The sequence below is a fragment of the Hibiscus syriacus genome, unplaced genomic scaffold, assembly GCF_006381635.1.
Source record: "Hibiscus syriacus cultivar Baekdansim isolate YM2019G1 unplaced genomic scaffold, ASM638163v2 tig00112305_pilon, whole genome shotgun sequence".
NCBI classification, from domain to species: Eukaryota; Viridiplantae; Streptophyta; class Magnoliopsida; order Malvales; family Malvaceae; genus Hibiscus; species Hibiscus syriacus.
Window position 1 is genome coordinate 1,056,336 of NW_024063299.1, and position 7,344 is coordinate 1,063,679.

Consider the following 7,344-nt stretch of genomic DNA (forward strand, 5'->3'; position numbering starts at 1 on the left):
GGTCTTCATTTCGCGTGGGAACATGGTTTTGAACAGATTCAGGTCCAAGTCGATAGCTCAGACGTTTTCAACCTCATTGAGAAAGCCTCTCTCGATAGTCCTTATTCTTTGGTCCGAGAAATAGTGGTTCTACTGAATAAAGCGTTGTGTGTGGATGTCAAAAGTATCCGTCGGGAAGCGAATATGGTCGCAGATATTTTGACCAAGATTGATGGTATTAACCAGGCCAACCAATGGTGTTCGACTCCACAATGCCTCGGTCGATGTCTTCTTAAAAGGGGACATTTTGGGTCCTGTTTCGGACACGACCAAATTTTTCGTTTAGGCTCCTTTATATTCCCAAAAAAAAAAAAGACGTAAACAAACTTGCACTGCAAGAGATGGGAGTATCCTTCTGCAGGTCTTTCAGTTCTTTGGTGGTCCTCTTTGATGCCATTGCAAATTTATTTAAATTTGGTCGATACTTGAACAAAAATCGCTTACTTTTGTAAAAGATTACGAAGAAATCAAGTCAAAAAATTTAAATCCTTAAGATACTGGGATCCACTGATGCACATTATCACTAAATCATTCATCAAAATATAATTTTGATTTTTTAATAACATTTGCAAAATCCTAGTGAGATTATCAATTAGAGTTTATTTTCGTTACCTAGACCTTTCGAAGAATTTTTTTATAAACAATTAAAGTGAGAAATAAACAATTAAGATCATAAACTTATATATAATTCTAATTGTAGAAAGACAATGTAACTTCTAGATAAATCTATAATTATCAAGTTATGTTTTAAGAATATTATAAAATAATATAGAAATAATAGATAGCTAAAAATATTTATAATATTTAATATATATCCAGATTATCTATAAAAGAATCTATATTGTAAGAATAACAAAATGTTGACATTTGTCAAAATCCAATGACTTAAAATTTATAATTAGGGGTGATTATCATTAATATAAGAGTGCAAAAGTGTGAGTTAAAAATAGAATTTAGAGACAGAGAAGAGAAAAATAGTAAGATAATGTATAATATATGTATTGTATATTCATTAAAGTGTTCTCTTTTCTCGTAATTATAAGTTACCTGGTGGCTTTAGTTTGTTTAAGTTCTTAGTGCACTTGGTTAGACTTTTATTTTTAAATCCTTAGTGCACAATAATACTTGAGCGACATGATCGCCATATAAAGAGAAATAGGAGTTTTTTTTGGTATATTGTTTATTTTTTATTTATTAGAGATAAAATAAAATTAAGGGTGACGTGACACATTTGATTGGTCACTAATTTTTTAACGAAGTTACGGTTTGGGATAAATAGATCATTTAAACTTTAAGTGAAAATGCCCTAAAAGATATTTTAAAGGACAACTCGGTATAAATAATATACTTTAGATAGCGATGTGCATTTAACCAAAACAACACATCCATAAAGTTGAATTTTTAAAGTAAATCTTTCATTATGTAAAATAAAAAAAACAATCTTAATCGTTTATCAAAATATGATTTCAATTTTTATTCATTTATAAATCCTTTCTGTTGTAATTTTGGATAAAATTCGAAAATATGAATTTATTATTTTGGATATATCCTTAAAGTCTAACGCACCAGTTTAACTCATTCTCCCTAATTTTCAAATCATTACCGAGATGATCTTCCTTTATTTTTTTCGCACAAAAACCCTCTCATCATTCTTGACCTTTTCTGCAGCCATCTTTGCTATAGATTCAGAATTTTTTTCTCCTACGTTATCACCTTTACCAAAAGGTGATTGATAGTGGTGATAGCCCCATTGACATGAGATAATACCATCAGATAATAGAGTTAATAGGGAACATTTCCTATCTATTGTTGCAGTTTGAGCAGATTCTACCATTTGATCAGTCGGATATTAAATTACAGATAATACATGAGAGACAATAGCACTCTTCAACTGCAATTTTTATCTCCACGACATATAAACTCTTAGGTATTTTATAAATCATTAAAATTTTAAATTATTAAAAAATCAATAATTTATTTTTTAATTATATTTCATAATCTAAAATAAGCATCTTTTAAAATTTTCAAAGTATGAAAAAAAACCCACTTGTCAATTAACAAAAAAAAATCACATCTTTTATTTATTTAATATTATCTTTTAAATTTTACATTTATCAACAATTTAATTATAAATAACATTTAATTTCAATCAAAATACTAACTAGATTTATAGTTTAAATACATCACTTAATTTTTGACTATTTAATATTTAACCTTCAATTTTTTAATTTTTTTTTCAATTAATCAAACATCATCTTAGTTTAGGTCTCATTGTAAGTGGATATTATCTAAATGTATTCTATGTTTGTACAATATGGATATTATAATTGTAATTGCAATCGTGATATAAATTATTCTAATCGAACCCATCAAGTGGCCTCAGTGATTAGCGAGAATGTTACTCTCCCTAGAGATCCTGAATAAGTGTGTGCATTATCAATAACTGAGAAAAATTCTAAACAGATACTATCTTGTAATCACTCTAGTTGATTAAAAATAATAATTCATAATTTTAACTATAATTATAATCATATGGACATATTAATTAGAATTGTAATTTAAAAAAAAATCTCACCTTCCTGCATGTTACTCAATAACACAAATTTCAATAATTTGTTTTACATATCAATATATATAGCATATCATATAATCCAAAATAACCCCCAAAAGTTCCGGTTACCAACCAGCCTTTAAAATATGAAATCTTTGCATTTCCTTCAATATATTGAACATTAGTGTGGCAGATGCAACCTCCGGAAAAGAATATAATTGGTTGGGAAACAAAACTTCATTAAAAAAAATCATTTTGACAATTATTGTGATTTCTTTAGTTTTATCGAGCTACAAACCAACTTGAAATACATACACAATGAGGAAGAAGTGGAATGGGAACTCCATAACACAACGAAAAGTTAAACACTCCGTGGCACCCGATCCTCCACAAAGGAATTTTAGGAATCGAGTGTAACGGCAGGATAGTCTTGGTAGCCTGTGATGCCTGTTATCCTTATCGAGTATGGCTGCAACGGTAAATCATCAAAAGAATCAGAAAATTATGAAGTTGAAGAAAAACATGTAATGTTTTTTTAGAATAGCTTGAATTGCTGTGTATTTGGGAACATACTTAGATGAGAAATGGTGAGGTTATATATTTAGCACCTATGAGAAAGATATGTCAATATCAAGCTCCTATGAGAAAATTTGCTGATATCAAGAAAGTAAAATATCCAGGACTACACTGCACGGACTCGGTAGCTATGCTAGCAAACAATTCGAAGTTTGTGGCTCCACTAGTTGGGTATGAATGCAACTGCTATAGGTAAATAGATGATAGAACTAAATTAATCTGCCTAATAATTCAAGGCTCCAAGATCTATGGGCAAATGAAATGCCAGGAAGAGGTCTCAGGATCAAAAGAGACAGATGATGCGAAGAAGGATAAGAAGGCTTTGGTTTGGTGGAGTTCAACCAAATGACGAGAGAATAACCATATTTCGCTGCTTCTCTGAATGCAGCAGAAGACAAATAAATAGATAAATAGAATCACAACATATAATAAAATATTTATTTATTCAACATAAACATTATATTTCTGCAAAGATCAGAATCCTAATAATATTTAGCAGCTGGTTCACTAATCAATTGTTAAGCCAAAAATGTCGTACCTGTCGATGTCCAATATTTCTCCTATAATTTTTCTTCTTGTACTTAAAGACAACAACTTTTGGGTTTAGTCCCTGCAAGTAAAAGGAGAATATAAGTTTTCCAATATAATTAAATGGTAAATACACATATCAGGGGTAATATACCTGCTCTTCAACAACAGCATGTACAGCTGCGTTAGTTACTACAGGTTTTCCAATATATAGTTGTTTTTGTTCCCACAAGCAATACCTTGTTTAGAACAATCTGTGAAACAAAATGAATTCAAGCTTTTAAGTAGACAACAAAATGTGACTATGAAACTGGTGATGAAATTACTATACACTGGAATGAGAAGTTTACACGAGTTTGGAGATGGAACAGATACACATAGTAACACAGCCAGACAACACCATCTCTGGCCATTGGAGGGTTAATGAAAGAAACAGTTTTTTTATCAAGTAGACAATGCTATTACAATTTAGGTACTCAGGCCCAAATTTACGTTATGCATTTCATTTATGTTCCTTATACTTCAAACATAAATTTAAACTGATTTAATATTACTAAGGCAACTATTTGAAAGAGAGGGAAATAAAATCACTATTGACTACAAATGTCCACAAATTTAGAAAAAGCACACCTCGGGCTGAAATGGGAGTACTTTGGTAGTAGTGAGAAAAATCCATTTTCTTTCTAAAATCATAACAATAGAAAGAGTTTAACCTAGTGTTTCAAACCAGAACTTTCAGGTATGCTCTGACATACATCTGTGGTTTTTTCAATGTAACAAGAAAAGACTTATTATGCTCTTTAGATATCTACTGCTTGCTGCAGCTTCTTGGCAATTCACAGAGACTTAAGTCCAAAGATTCCTTCCAGAATCTTTACACTAGGTCAATGAAGTGAATTTCAAATTTCCAAATCATTTTTTCTTTCCAGCAAGTAAGCTCGGTGGTGTTAACTCATTACCTACAGGCTACAGATAACAGTCTTGATTGACCAGACCCAAATGCTTAAAACTAGCTCTGTTTATTTGCAAACAAAGAAAATATCCAAAATTATCATGTCATGGATGAATGAACCAAAATACAATCAATCAATTGTTTGTTTCAAAAAAAAAAAAAAAACAAACAAACAACAACAACACACCAGTTCTTATTGAAAAAAAAATGTATCAGACAACTGTAGTCCTCTACATTTGACAACATATCGATGCCCAAAGCTAGCAAGGAAGCAATAAAAGGGAGTGATACTTTAAAGTCTAACTAAGACGAGAGCTTGAAAAAGGAAAGCATGATCAAGAAAATGGTCAACGGCCACCTCTAGTCAATTTCAAATGCATGCCAAATGACTAATCTTGTAGGAGATACACTGGTCAAGAGAATGCAGTATCCAGCAATCACTTCAAAAATATTGAACAACTACAATACAGAACAAATTTGTATGCAAAAGGTAAAACTACCGAAAAAGATAACACCATCATCATTTCATGAGGTCTCCATAATAATTGAAGCCCAGGTTTATTCCAATTACTCTGTACAACTTTTGGTTATTCCCCTTTCTCCCATCTCCAAATTGTGACCAGAAGATCATGCATAACCACGCATGCTTCTGCAACCAATTGCATGCTAGATCGTTTTGCACTTTAGGCAACTTCCAGTATAAAAGTTTCCATGTACTAAAAAATGCAAGAAAAAGTGAAAACATCACAAACTAGATCATGATTGCAAGTTTGTTTTAACCATGCTTGATGGTGCAAGGAATTCAATATCCCAAAAACGACAATAACTCCTGATGTAATTAAGAAGCAAAAAAGCTGAACCACCAACCTTGTCGTTGACATTTGCACCTTTCAGCCTCTGGGTGTAAAGATATCTTCCAGGGAAAACAATGTATTGCCGACCTCCAATCTAAAACAAAACCAAAGTAATTAATCGAACACATAGCAGACAATGATATTTTGTTAGGACTAAACACAAATCTACATTAAAACAAAAAATACGTTCAGTTTAGTAGCTGAATTACACTAATAACAATTGAAAATGACATATCCAAAAAAATACTCTAAAGTCACATCCATGACTGACCATAACAACAGCGAAAATCTCTTCCCTTTTAGGCTTTTCCTCGGAAGCCTCAACAACCTGAGCTGATTCTGGTTCTGTTTCTGACTCTACTACTGCTTCGACTTCTGATTCAGATTCGGGCTCGGGATCCACGTTATCAGGTTCAACATTGACAACGGCAGCGTCGTATTCAGAAGATTTTGGGATTGTAGAAAATGTGAGTGTTTTGGGGAGGAGAAAAGTAGAAGTGAGCTTCAAAGAATGGGGTTTAGATATAGAGAAAAGGGGAGATTTTGGAGGAGGAAAAAGAAAATAATTTTGGTAGTGGTGATTTGAGATGTTGCACCGAGTGACGAAAGAAGAAGAGAGAACCAATGTTGTAAAGGTTGCGGAGGACGCCATTGCTTATCGGTGCCCACTGCCAAAGAAAGAAGTGAACGTTCACCTCTTTTAGAAATAGACTTATCTTATCCGTTGTGTTCTATGTCTAGCATACCCTTCAGATGTTTTTTTTTTTTTTTTATAAACTACCTATTTAGTCAATTACATATTACTTTTTTTTTGTCACTCCTAATAATATTGTATTTTGATTTTATTTTGATCGCTCTTTATTGAAAAATTAACTATGATCCGCTTGATAAATTGGAACACCGATCATCCCACAATGTTTCAATTTTTTGGGAAAAAAGTCGAGTGTAGACCACCTAGGTCAAGTGCTTTCAACGGAGCCATACTGAAAACCACATTCCGAACCTCCTCAATCGAAACATCTACCAATATATCACACAATTCATCATCAGTACACTTTATAAAATTGCTTTCTTGCCCGCATTATTGCGATCTTTGATGAAGGGGTCTTGGATGAATGGGTGAACAAGACATTACTGGTCTTGATCCCGAAGGTAAATAATCCTACTTTGATTAGCCAATTTTGACCGATTAACTTGTGTAATTTGTTATATAAGATTATTACTAAGCTTACTGTATGTCGCTTGAAACCTTTATTACCAAAATGGATAACCTCGACCCAAGCGAGTTTTTTCCAAGTCATCAAATCATTGATAATATTATTCTAGCCTAGGAGGTGATACATTCGATGTCCAAGAAATCGGATAAAAAGGGTTGGATAATCGTTAAAGCGGATTTTGAAAAAGCATATGATCGCTTGAAATGGGATTACATTAAGGATACTCTTTATGCAGTTGGCCTGCCAGATAAAATTGTTGATCGAATAATGATTTGTGTTAGATCGGTCTACTCTTAGGTGCTTTAGAATGGGGAACTAACACATATTTTTTCTCCAAGAACAACCCAACTAATATACGGAATGTATCACTAGAGACTTCAGTTTTGAGGAGGTCTGCGACTTGGGGAGGTACCTGGGTGATCCCTTGTTACACAGTAGGGCCACTAAGGCCACTTATTCTTATCTTCTTGATAAGTTGAGCCAGTGTCTATCATGATGGGAGACGAAAGCACTATTTTTCTCTGCTCGTTTAACGTTTGCTAAAGATGTTCTACATACTATCCCGATGTATGTTATGCAGTTTATATGACTACCTAAAGGATTGTGCGAAGAAATGGAGAAAATTAT

At 32.7% G+C, this 7,344-nt stretch overlaps 1 pseudogene; it reads right to left on the minus strand.

Annotated features, from left to right (window-relative positions):
- Window positions 1–2,893: 2,893 nt before the first annotated feature.
- LOC120177726 lies at window positions 2,894–6,167 on the minus strand (annotated as a pseudogene).
- Window positions 6,168–7,344: the final 1,177 nt, after the last annotated feature.